Here is a 13,629-nt window from a genome sequence, read left to right as displayed (position 1 = left end):
GTTTCAATTAACCACACATGTCAGGAATGGTCAAACTGAGAATGTACAAGACTACACTTCATTTACACTCATACATATCATCCTCATTCTTTCTCTGAAGAATTATCTAAACGGTAGTTACCGGCGGCTAAATAGGAAAAAGAAAGAAGGTTAAATAGTTTTAAAAAAATAAAAATTCGGACCTTTAATAAGTTCTTCTGGAAGCTTAGTTTTTCAACCAATTATGTTAATAATTGTAAATGTATAAATGTTATTTATCTTTATTAGAATTTTTAGCATCAAAGTTCTAGTTCGTTTCTTTACAGTAACTGTAAGTTTCAACTTGACATGCATATGTTTTTCTTGCTTTTCATAGAGTTTGCATTTATAGATGCACAGTAAGTTTTAAGAATTAAAAAATCTATTTTTCTGTTGAGATTAAAAATACCATATCATTCTTCTGGTACTCTAGTTCTAAAGTATACAATTTATTTGATAATTATCATATATTTATTCATGATTTTAGCTTGGCTCTGATTATTGGATAATTGATGCAAATGTAGATGAGTAATAATATTAAAATAGTTTTAATTCTAATGATTATAAACTACTATCAGCTACAGAACAGAATCCAAGTGTAACAAAAGAAATGGTTTACTACCTGAGAAAACTAGAAATTATTTCTGATTCCACAACTAGTTACATAATTAACTTACTCATCCAAGCCGTAGCAGGTAAATTATGCCAAATAATGCTACACATTTGTTATGGTTAACATTAAGAAATTTCCTTTTAGGTAAATTATTTTATAAAACCTTCACAAAATGTTTATTTATTTGAATTAATCCAATTATTGTCAAGGCGCCTGTGCTGGCCTCTGCTGGCGCGCCTTTTACTTCGACCGGAATAAAGGGTCACGTGACGTTTAGTATTATGTTGTGAGGTCGTGTGTTTAATACATGTGACAATTAAATTTTAATTTAAAGTAAGTAATTGTTTTTGTGTGCATTTTAAGGATTAAAAGCGTAGCGTGTGATTTTTTTTTAAAGTTTACTTGTTCTGTCTTTTAGTCGCTTGTGTATTGTATTTTGTAAGAGAAAGTTCCTCGGTGGACCACGTTTTTGCTTCATTGGTTGAATATTTTACTTGAAAGTTTCTAAAAATAACGTTTGCTGTGAAGTTGTAACTTGCAGATTAGAAGGTAATAAATTCAAAGTTTTCATTTTTTTGGTCTTTTGTAATTTATTATTGTTATGTTTATTCATCAATTAAAACTGATTACCCAACTATTACCATGCTGTCGGCGCGAAGTGTGTCTGGTTCCTATGTCTGCCGGCTTTAACCTCTAAATTGATTCCAAAGTCACCGAAATTCGCAGTCGTTGTGAACTAGATTAGAACACATGCTTTGGCATGAAACTTGTGATTAAGCAGTGGAAGTTGTTAAGGCAATGAATTTTTTTGTTATTATTTTTCTTTAAGCCGAAATGTGGTCAGGATGTTGCCCAACTTGTGACTTCGGGATCGATTGCGATTCCTGAGAAACTAGTTCTCTATTGACGATTGCTGGTTTGAGGATGTTTGTTTTACTTACTCTTCGATCTTATTAACTGTATCAGATCAGCCTGTGAATTGCAGAAAATGTGGGCATTGGGCTAGACTAGTCTTATCTTTCATCATTTATTAGATGAATTAAAACATTTTGTAACTCTGTGCTGTTTGTTGGAATAGATAAATTTTAATCAAATAAACATTTATTCAAAATTATTAATTTTAAAGCCAACCAAACCAAATTTATTTCAATGTATCATTTGTAAAACAATTAACTATAACTTCTTTGTCACTTAGCAAAAATATATTTAATGTCAGTGGACTGACAAGTTTCATAAATATTTTTAGTAAGCAGCTTGGCAATAAAAAAAGTTATAAAAACAAACAAACCAGTAATGATTAGAGTATCAGTTGGTTATCTTCTGAAGTTCACAATGCTATTAACAAGTGCACCATCAAATAAGTAATACAATAATTATGGCAATTCAGGTAGATAATAATGTAAAGTTAAATATCAGTTTTCAATTTGTCATATTAATAATGTTCCTTGTTCTCGTGATAGCTATTCTGTAAGGTTAGTATTTTGACACACCACCTTGACTGTGTGTGCGCGCGCGCACACGTCAGTCATAGATGCAAATTAAAAATCTAAATGTAGACCACCTTGATATTAAAATAAAGATGGTTTAAATAGTTTTTTTATCCTAAAACCGATTTAACACTGAAAAATTATAACACAATTACATTATCATATACACAACAGTAATTTACTAAATGAATAGATAGTTCAGATCTAATACTCTTTTTGACTAAGTTCTTAATACATGTCTTTCCATTTCAGGAACACTGGCAGCAATAATTTAAATTTCATTTAGAGCAAAAAACAGCGCACCATTTACTCAGATTGTCCACTTAAATTAAGCACGAATCTAAAATATATTAAAATAAATTTGGTTTGGTTTATCATTACAAATATTGCTATTAATTTTTCATAATTTTTACTATCTACTGATATGTTTCTTATAAATCTCCTCTGACTTTTGACCTTTATATCTTGCATACATGCAAAAGAACATCCAATAAGAGAATTTGCATTTGAGTGGCCAGTCTCATTGGTTAAGTTCTGGGATTAATTGTAGTACTCACTTCTTTATCCTATCTCATCTTTTTGCAAGTTCGTGGTCATTAAATACATTTTTTGAATGTCATTGTACACATTGCTTGTGGAGGTCGTACTCTATTATTACTAGTACACAAGTATTAACAAAGTTTTTGGTTATGCTTTAATGTATTGTGGTTGGCTTGTTTAGCCTACATTTAAACATGAAAGTTGAGGAAAAAGGCTTTGATTTATGTTGGATAATGGAAGTCAGCAGAACTATTTTTGCTTGCTGTTGGCAAGGGCATTATACATTTGGCAAAAGTTTATCTTTTGCAGGTTCATCTATTATGGTCTTGACATTTCTTGAGTCTTATAATAAATAAGCTGTATTTATCATTTAGAACAGAATTTCAACAAAGTAATTATGTACAAGCTATTTTAGCAGAAAGCCCTCTTTTAATGTAAGAGCTTGAATATCTGGAGTAAAATAGTAATGTTTCTTTGTCAACTTACTGATGCTAAGGATCATATGTAAGGTGATTATGCAGCAGCAAATTGTATAACTACAATGTGGTAGAAAAATGGTTCCTGGTTTTTTTTTTGAGACTTGGAACACTAAAAGTTTTGTGAAAAAAAATTCAAACATGTATACAATAATATACCTGTGTGCAGTATAAAGTGTTAAGTGGATGGATATTTAAGAACTAATTTCACTAAAGTTTATTATTTCATTTTTTGCTCGTTTTTTATAACTGAATAGTTTTATTATTTCAGTAATCTTATAACCATGTTTTTATGGATTTGAATACATTTTATTATGCAATTAACTGATCATTTAGACCAAATCAAAAAATAAAAAAAAACAAAACAAAAACTAATAAGTACCTCTTTTCCTAAAAGTTTCTATAAACCAATTTTCTTGTTATACAAGATATTTTCACCTCAACTGTTGAGCCTAATGGTTAATTAGGTTTTTCTTAATGGTAAAGGTTGTAGAAGGGGAATAATTAATGAATCGTACTTAATTATTTCTGCATATACTGTACTGTTAAAACAAAATTGGTAGAAATGCAGGGGCTTCACAAAAATGCCCCATATATATGATGACATGTTAAATGATATTTACATTTTTGTTTTTTTTTATCAAATCATTAATTCAAAGGTTGGGAGATTTTTATTCTTGTTTTCTGGTAGAGTTTTTGTATAATTTATATTTCTAAATTTTATTTGTTATTTTTATTGAAAAATTTATTTATTTCTTATTTTGTAAAACTAGATTATTGAACTTAATATTTCTTATCTATTAGTTTATTCTACGATGTAATTGAGTAAGGAATGTGTTAATTAAAACAAGTATTTACTGGTAGGTCAGAAATTTATATTATTTACCTTTATAAGTAAAAGGTAGATTTTGCAGCTAAAATTTTATGCATTTAGCATTTGTTTATGTTTTATAGAGAAAAAAGTAATTAAAAGTTTTATATTAGTTATGATAGGATAATGTGGGTTTTAAATTAAATGGTTAAATTAACCTTGATCCTCATTAATAATTATCAGGCAATTTTTTTTTTGTAATGATGTAATTATATGCATAAAGAATATATAAATTATATAAATTTTTATAACTAGTTAATAAAAAATAATATCAGTGGTCAATAGTATCGATAAGTTGTAAAGTTGAAGTCCATTATAAATCACTGCAATTTTATTATATTTAAATAAATTTTCTAATTTATTTGTGGTACTTGTTTAACAATCTTTTTAAAGTATTGTGATAACTGTATCTTTACCAATTTGCATCCAATCTTATGAGTTGGGTAAAAATAATATTTGTTTTCAACTGATAGTTTTATAAAATGAAAAGAGTAATTGAAAGAAGTATGGTTCTGCTCTCATTTTGTCAGCCAAGCAACAATGCATGGTTAAAAAAGTGGGGTTAATGTGAATCTAAGATTAGATTCATTAACCAGAAGGTTAAAATTCAAGCAGCTTGAACTTCTTAGTCTGAAACCAGTTTGTAATATCTGAAAAGTCATAGGACAGATGGTTTTTCGTTGACACTTGGAATTGTTCTTTAAGTGTTGAGAAGGGCTTTTTTATTTATTAAATTTTCAGTTCTAGTGATTTAAACATAAAATGTATTAATAAAGGATAACTATACTGTACCGAAAGTAATGTTACTGTACCGAAAGAAAATTGAAAAATCTTTCAATTTTTAATGCTTACCAATTAAAATTTATTTTATGTAGCCATAAAATAGCCATAATTATGCCTAAAGTAATATTTAGCCTATGTAGCCATAATGTCTTTGCACAAGAACTGAGAATACTTTTAACTGGTGTTTCTGAATATTCTGATGTTTGAATACATTAATAATTGTTTACATAAACTGCTTTTACCACAGGATACGTTCGTGTGTATGACATTTATTTTGGTTATAACTCATGTTAGTGGTATATTATAATATTCCTTGTTCGAAGCTCCTATTATTGTTCTGTATCAGCTCAGATGTATGTTGACTTTCCTAACTTAAGTGACAAAAATTTCCATTTCCAATGATTTTAACCTCGCAATCTGGTCAGAGCTGTACTTGTTTCACAGAAGATAAACTCCATGTTTTTATTCACGTGAATAGATTTACGTAAGAGTTGAAAGTTTCTCTTCTTCATCTCTTTGATGTCAGCCTGAATAATTATAAGAATATATGGATTTCATTGTAATCTTATCTTGGCTGTAGCTCTGTATAATTTTCTTAGGGAAACTTATGAATGACTGCAGGTGCTAGGTTGTTTGCACTCTTGACGTATCTAAAGCTTTTGATGCAGTTTTGTTCATAATCTTGAGTTCACAAACTGGAAGCAACTGATGTTCCCTTAAATTTCATTATGTATAGGAAGACATTTGTTAAAAATAGCTTATCATGTAGTTCAGATAATGGAGACCCTCGAACTCTGTTTTGATCAACAAGCGGTTTGGTTACAGTATACCAAGATTGCCTAGAACCAATAATTCATTTTATCAAATATGTTTTATTTACCTTGCACCTTGGTTTTAAAACTTTTTGAAATTTATTTTTCCAAAAAATTAATTTTCATGCCTAGTGGTAACTCTGGTGGTTTCCAATACACATGTCTACATGTTACAATTTATCCATCTTTTTGAGATGGTTATTTGGTTTAATTAAGTTTTTTGTTGTAATTGTAATTTTGTGGGGATAAAGGTGGACAGAAAATGTTGATTTATTTATGAATGATAAGAAAGAGGTACTTGTAAATTAGAAATGTAATTTAATATTAATTAAAAAAAGCAAGAAACTCATCTCATTTGGCTGTGGTGTGTATCTGGTGTGCTTTGCACACCTAGTGAAGCTTACCAGGCAATATTGTGCTGCAATGTGCGTTTACAAGAGCTCCATCAAATCCAAATCCTGCTAAGCTATTAAATTCTGTAGAGTCATCCATATCGGTACAACCAAAAGAAAAAAATCACATCCTTATCCTTACCCACCATCTTAGATTTTTATGAAACTTTGCTTATTTGCTCTCCCTACAGGGATAAGTGACCACACCAAATGTTAACCTTTTATCTCTCTCTGTTTTCATTTTGTAGGCTTTCAAAGTTTTAAAAGTTAGACGTGTTCAACTACCAGATATTGTGAAATGAAACACTCTTTTGAAAATAATTTGTAACTTATTTATTCATTATCCAATCTGTATGAGATTCTTTAGTTACGTACCCAAAAGTATAAAAATTCTAGAATAAAATTTACATTACTTTAAGTAAAATTTTTTAGTTTCATCTTTGTTGTTTATTTTGTTTTTTTATAAAACATTTTTTAATATTTATTTGAATATCACTGAAAGGGAAAGTGATAATCACAACTCTTTTTATCAAGATAATCTTCAATATATTTGCTATCGTATGAAGAAATAAAACTAATGGGGGATGGGTTTTCTATTCTTTTTTGCGATTATTCTCTTAAAGGTAAGTTTTTCTAAAATTTTAATGTGGGAATTCAAAAGGGTCTTGAGTATTTTTTTTCTCAATAAAACTAAAATTTGAAGTGATTTTTTTTTTAAACAAACAGACTAAAAGAAGCTCTATATTGAAACAAATATTAACAAAAGATTTTTGAATCTTGAGGTGTTGGCCTAGGTTGACATTACTGGGGAATAAATAACTAATAAATATTGTCAAAGCCTGGTGAACAAGTAGGAGTAGGCTTATTTCAGATCTGAACATGCAATTTTACAATAACAAGCTATCTGCTCATTTGGTCAATTTGTTGCTGGTGCTTGATGAAACAGCAATGTGTTCTAGTTATAGTATATGCCTGTATATGCGGGTTAATTTTTATTTATAGTTTTTTCATCATTTATTAAAATGTAAGTACTGTTAACTTTTACTTATATGTATCTGAACATTAAATTATAAGAAGTATTTAGTTATGCATTTTGATGAACATGGGGTTTTTTATCAACTTCATTGAAGCTAACTTTTTTTGGCAGAAGCTTTGCCTTGTTTTTGTTTGTAACAAAATAAAAACTTATTTAAATGGACATAGAAGATAATTGCAGCATAGGGAAATTAACATTGACTGAATGAATATCATCAAACAAATTATGTAAAAAATAAAGCAATAATTAAAATTTAAATAAAGCTTAATAGTAATAATAAATATAAATTAATATAAATAATAATATAAAGCAATTATTAAATAATAATAATTAATAATAAAAATAAAATAATTAATACAAATAATAATTAAAAGTAATAATTAAATAATAATATATAAAGCTTAAATAAGATTTAAGTAATTTATCTAAGGGAGAAATTAATTTAATTAGATTAAGAACTGAAAAAGAAGATGATATTTGCACAATTTGTAATCATAAATGCTTATTTTTTAAATGAATTATTTAAAAAAAATGTGATCCTTGCAAAAAACATAAACGTAAACACTAAGGTAGTCACTGTACAGTGAAGCAAATCCTCTATTTCAAAGGAGAGAAATGATGTACCTCTTGTAAAAATCTTTTCCAAAACTCTTGTAATAATGAGAGTGATAATGAACATTTAGAGCTGAATGTCAATCCAGGGTGCTGACCCTTGAAGTTGCTTGCACTTATTGGGCGCTGTAAAAAAATCTATGCAAAAGAGAATTTGAAAAATTACTGAAAAATATAAAGAAGAAAATTGAGTTAATTTTTGATGTTAAAGTGCCAGTAGATGAAAGTAAATTAAAAAAGATAGTTGATGAAAAAGCTGCTGATATGGACTTACTAGTTGAAAACATAAAGAACAATTTACACCTGACCAAAGAGAAAATAAATACAACTTCAACTATTCCAGCAACACTTACATGGTCAAGACAAAGAATGAAACAAACAACTTTTCAGGTTTCTGTGCAGCAAGCACAGAGACTTTTCAAAGGAAACGGTTTTCTTCCAGAATCAGGCTCTGAAAGAGGAAGAAACTCAAATCCAATGTGATTGATTGATTTAGTAATGAATTTTTTCGAAAGTGAACGAACAGTTCAGAGTTTTGCCAGGTGTGAAAGGTGTTAGCATAGAGAAAAAATGATATTGAATAGAAACTTAATTTTAGGTTGTGCACAAAGTTTATTTAAATTTTAAATCCAAGTATCCTGAAACCCATTTCAGTTTTTCTAAATTCTGTTTTCTCTGCCCCAAGTGGTGTGTTTTAGCAGGTGCCAGTGATACCCATTCAATATGTGTATGCACTATTGATCAGAATGAAATTTTTGCTGCACAATTTGCAGAGAGCTATATAGATCTTAAAAAAATGCTAGTATGTGAAAACCCAACCTGAACATGCATGCTAAGGCATTGTAAGAATTGCCCACCCAAAGAAAACTAGCAGACTTTTTATAAACAAAATTTAAAGATTGTGATGAAGACAACAGAATTTGAAAGTGAATTTCATTGAATTTGTCAGTGGATTTCAACTGACAAAACACAGATGATTACATGTTTTGCAAAAATTGATGAATTTATTGTTGAAATTTCTTTTAAATTGGAAAAACTTGTCTACTGGATATCTGCACTGCACATTCTATTATAGTTAACCTCAAAAGTATTGAAGGTAAAATTGGTTTTGGTCCCATTTTCTCATATCTGATGACATGAAACATGATGTATGTATGGTCTACAAAATTCAAGAAATTTTGACAGAATTCATTAAAATAGAATATTCACATGTTACAAAATTCCATTATTTCAGTGAGGCTGTGCAGGCCAGTATAGAATAAATTTAATTTTATAAACCTTTGTCTGCACGATTAAGTTTTTAAGATCAGGGTATGATGGTTGTTCTTTGCAGCTAGTCATGGGAAAACCGAGTGTGATGGTATAGGAGGCATTTAAAAGACTAATAAGAAAGTAAAGTCTACAAAGACCTCTTAGATTAATTATTATCTCCATCAGATTCATTTGAGTTTTGTACAGTCAGTATCACCAGAGTTAATTTTCATTTTATTTCTGAATATTCTGTAGATTGGATGCGTTCAGACCTCGCAGAGCACTTTGAAAATATGCAAAAACTTCCAGGAACCATGTAAGCCATTAGATTGTTTAGGAAACTTAGAAGCAAGGAGGACCAGTAGTAATGAGAAATCCACTCTTAGGTATAATTTAAGGAATAAATTGACATCACTAGTGGGAGAAGAAAATTTTAACATCATGTTACATAGCTTGTAAATATGACAGTCTCTGGTACTTTGGAATCATCACTGAAGTAAATGAAGAAGGTGATGTGACTTAAATTTTTGCATCCTTCAGGACCATCACAACATTTCATTGGCCCAAACGAGAGGATATTTGTCCAGTGCCGACTACTCATACATGTGCAGTTATTGACCCTCCTCACTGGAAGAACTGTGAATTCTCAGAGAAGTGTATGAGTTCAATTAGAACAAAATGTTACTCCATTAAATTTCTTTAACTGTAGATACTGTAAATAATAAATATTAGAATGAAATTTTCATAATCTTCCAGACTTTATTATCATTTCTTTTTAAAAAGTACATAAATAAAAAATGTTTGATCTTTTGTGTCAGCATTAAAAAAAAATTTTGAACAAACCTATTTAGGTTAACATAAAAAAAATATTTCCTAAATGATGAAAATATTTATTAGTTATTTATTCTTCAGTAGGCCTATACCTAAAAATTCAAAAGTTTCAAGAAAATGCAATAAGAAATTTTTTGAATTTTGATTTGACTACTTGAGGAGTTGTTGATACTGTTGTAACTTAAATTTGTTTTAATATAGAGTTTGTTTGTTTTATAATCACTTAAAATTTTAGTTTTATTAAAAAAAAAAAAAAAATACTAAACACCATTTTAAATTACTACGGCTTAATAAAATCGCTCAATAAAAAATTGTATAAAAACTTATATTTAACTGAAAAAGCTCCCCCCCCAAAAAAAATAGAAACCCCATCAGTGTTATTTCTTCATATGATAGCCCAATATTGAAGATTATTTTTGAAAAAGCCCATATTTTGAAAAAAAAATTTTTGTGATTGTCGCTTTCCCTTTTGTGATGTGATATTCAATTTAACATTAAAACATGTTTTTATAAAAAAAAAAAAAGAAACTACAAAGATGCGACTAAAAAATTTATTACAGCCTCAGTAGTTTTACTTAAAGGATCTGGTTTTTTTTTTCTAGAATCTTTATACTTAGGATTTAACTACAAAATTTCACAAAGATTGGATGATAAAAAAGTTTCAAATTATTTTCAAAAGGTTTGTAAATCTCATTTCACAACATCTGATTGTTGAAAATGGCAAAATTTTAAAACTTTGAAAGCCTATAAAATGAAAACAGAAAGAGATAATATTTGGTGTGGTTACTTATATCTGTAAGGAAAACAAATGAACAGAGTTTCATAAAAATTCTGAAGTGGTGGGTAAGATGGCCAGGTTGAAGTAACATAGAATGACCCTATAGTTATTAAATATTTACTATAAATCATCCTTAGAGTGGATGTTAAAAGTAACATTTTAAAGTGATGTTTAAAATGTAAGTTTGCATATAATAGTATCTGTAGCAAAGGGCTTGGCTGATAATACATACAGTACATAAATTTTTGTATTTTATTTTTACTTAAGTCAAGCTAACGGAAGCAGTTTTTTTTGTGTGTTAGTATTTTAACTTGATTGTTAAAAAAAAAATTGCCCTCTTTTCTGCTTCATTGGTAAAATAATGATGTCCTTGGAACACAAATTAATTGAAAGTCTTGGAACACAAATTATGATACAAAATAGAAGGTGTTTATGTAGGTTCTTGGTTTAAAGAAAAAAAAATGGTTTTAGACCTGTTTCTCCAGTAATCTCTGAAAAATTTTGTTATTCCTAAAAAAATGAGTCATAAAAGTTATTTAGGTTGTTAATTTACACAATATGAAAGTCTTTTTTAGTTTGATTTAAAATTATAGCACTATACCACTATGTTTTTCTTTCAATAAAAGTCTAATTTTTTAAATATTTATTCACAGTTGACTAGTTAACTCTTTTCAGAATTAAATTCAATACAAATTGTTATAAAGTGTTATTACTTTTTTCTTGGAAACTGTTGGAAATACAAATCTGGGTTCATTTTTCAAATCAATTTTTCTGATGAAAAAGTCATATTTAACTACCTTTTTTATATTTTATTCCCCAAAACGTATGTTACAGTCTCGTTTTAATTTTGGAGAAGAATGAGGGTAAATCTTTTGTTTTTAATATAAAATGTATTGTTGTTTTTAAACAAAGTGTTTTCAGATACTTATTTACATTATTTTTTTATTATTTTAATAAAAGGAAATGCTTATAAAGTTTAGCAAAACCTTTAGAAACAATTTAAATATTAAACTTTGCTATTATTACAGTAGCCGCCATGTAACGGTGAGCTTGGATGATCAGCCTGCACTCACTGGTAAATTATTGTTCTCTGAAACATTGGCACACCATGATTAGTCATCTCTTAATGCATTAACATGATGCAACTGTTGTTTACAAAGTAATCTATTTTTGTGTGTTTACGGTATTAAGAAAGTGACATCATGTTTCAAATACAAAACAGTTAATTTTATTTTTGTTTCTTTCTTCTTTTCTACGTGTATAATGTTCATTTCTGTGGTTCTGCCCCTGATACTGTTTTTTTGTGTGTATCGTGTATTTTGTTTGTTACATGTCAATTAATGCATGGTACGATATTTTGTAAAAGATTTTTATTGTGGTTTATAGTTCAATTGTTTTAAAGTAGTTCATTCATGTGCAAATAGTTATGGCTGAATTTAAATCTTGTGAAAGGTAAAAAACTTGAAAGACAGGCATGAGAAATTGTAAACTTTGTGTATGATTTCATGAAGAAAGAATCATTAGCTGTTAGGAGAAGTAAAAATTCACAACCATTTAGTTGCTGTACAGAAATGTGAAGTGAGAAGTGCAGTTGCCTGTCGCATTTCCAGGACTTAGGTTCAAAGCCTGAGAAAAGAAAAAATAGAACTTCTTTGATCTGAGGGGCCAGAATGTTTGTTCATCACCCTGAAAAAGAAGAAGAAATGTTCTAAACCAGTTATTGGATTAGATGATTTTGATAAATGTGTGGTTAGATGAAGTGTGAATGAATTTCATTCAAAGATAGGGGAGCTGCCAATAGTGAAGAATTGAAAATTAAAATTAATTTTAACGGCTGTGAAACTAGTTGAAAAATTTAGGTTTTAAGTAGCGGAAAACAGAAAACAAAAGGAAAATTTTAGTTGAAAAACATTGTAATAAGCAGATAAGGATTTCATATTTGTATTACTTGGCAGGATTATTTCATTTATTGGTATCAGTGATTTTAGAAAATGTAACTGGGCAATCAGGGAATTCTGTTTTATCATATTTAATGGCAAAATCATGGGGTGATGACAGTGGTGCAGGACTTAATTTACCAATAAATAAAGGTTAAATGGGCTTTATTCCAAATGCAATGTTAATTTGGTTTACCAAATTAAAAAGTGGTGATTACCTTGATAGCATGAATACTAAAAATTATTTGAAATGGGCTAAAGAAAAGTTAGTTCCTAACCTTTCTCCTCAATGTGTATTAGTTATTAACAGTGCTCCATATCATAATACCCTTGCTGAAAAACTTCCATTGTCATCAAGCAAGAAACAAGACATGACTGTTTGGCTTCAGAAACATCATATTCCATTTTCGTCTCAAATGCTTAAACAGCAATTGTATCAACTATTTAAGTTGAACAAAGATAACAGAAAACTAATACCAATTTGATGAATTGTTGGACAGAAGTGGGCATCAAGTTCTGCAGCTTCCATCTTAAGAACTTGATTTAAATCCAGTTGAGATGGTAAGGTCAGAGGTAAAACGACATGTTGTGAGCCATAACACAACATTTAAGATGTTAGAAATGCAGATACTCTTGAAGATAAAATAAATTTGGTGTGCGACAAACATTCCTTACTGAGAAAAGGTTAAAAAAATCTTAATGTGAAAAGGTAAATATTGAACCAAGAATTGTTAATAGATTTTCTGACAGAATCTTGCCTTTTAATGTAGTGAGAGTGAAAATAATGACAATTACAAGAAGATAGTGATGACACTAAGGAGATCGCTCTAGCTGAGGAATTAAACAGATAATTCATTTTCCAGTTAGTAATTAATGTTACAGTAATAACCATCTATTGCAATATTTACCATGTAATTAATAATAGATAATACTTTGTCATCTGTTATTACATTTTGTAGTGTACAGTATAGAATAAGTCAACTGTATTTCATTTCAAAATTATTGTATTCATTTGTTAAAAATAGAACAGTTATTTGGTAAGGGGGATTACTAAGAGCGAGGAACATGTTTTTACATTGGGTAGTAATGGTCGCCATTCAAGCTTGCTGTTACTTGGCGGCGACTGTACCTATTTACCTTCACTGGTAATTCAGTCATTGAGTGTTGAATTTTATTAGGTTATTCCTGACAC

At 28.9% G+C, this 13,629-nt stretch overlaps 1 protein-coding gene across 3 annotated transcripts in view; it reads left to right on the top strand.

Moving 5' to 3' along the window:
- The first annotated feature begins 903 nt into the window (after nt 1-903).
- The window catches only part of LOC142330998 (uncharacterized), a 119,959-nt gene continuing 107,233 nt past the window's right edge, over nt 904-13,629 (top strand). For 2 of the 3 annotated variants that reach the window (XM_075376546.1, XM_075376531.1), the window contains exon 1: nt 904-1,180. The gene's annotated coding sequence lies outside the window, so the exon portion shown is untranslated. The remainder of the gene's footprint in view (nt 1,181-13,629) is intronic. The other variant, XM_075376539.1, reaches the window with a different exon arrangement.

This window comes from Lycorma delicatula, chromosome 1 (assembly GCF_047948215.1).
Source record: "Lycorma delicatula isolate Av1 chromosome 1, ASM4794821v1, whole genome shotgun sequence".
Classification (NCBI taxonomy): domain Eukaryota; kingdom Metazoa; phylum Arthropoda; class Insecta; order Hemiptera; family Fulgoridae; genus Lycorma; species Lycorma delicatula.
This window is presented reverse-complemented; position numbering and strand designations above follow the sequence as displayed.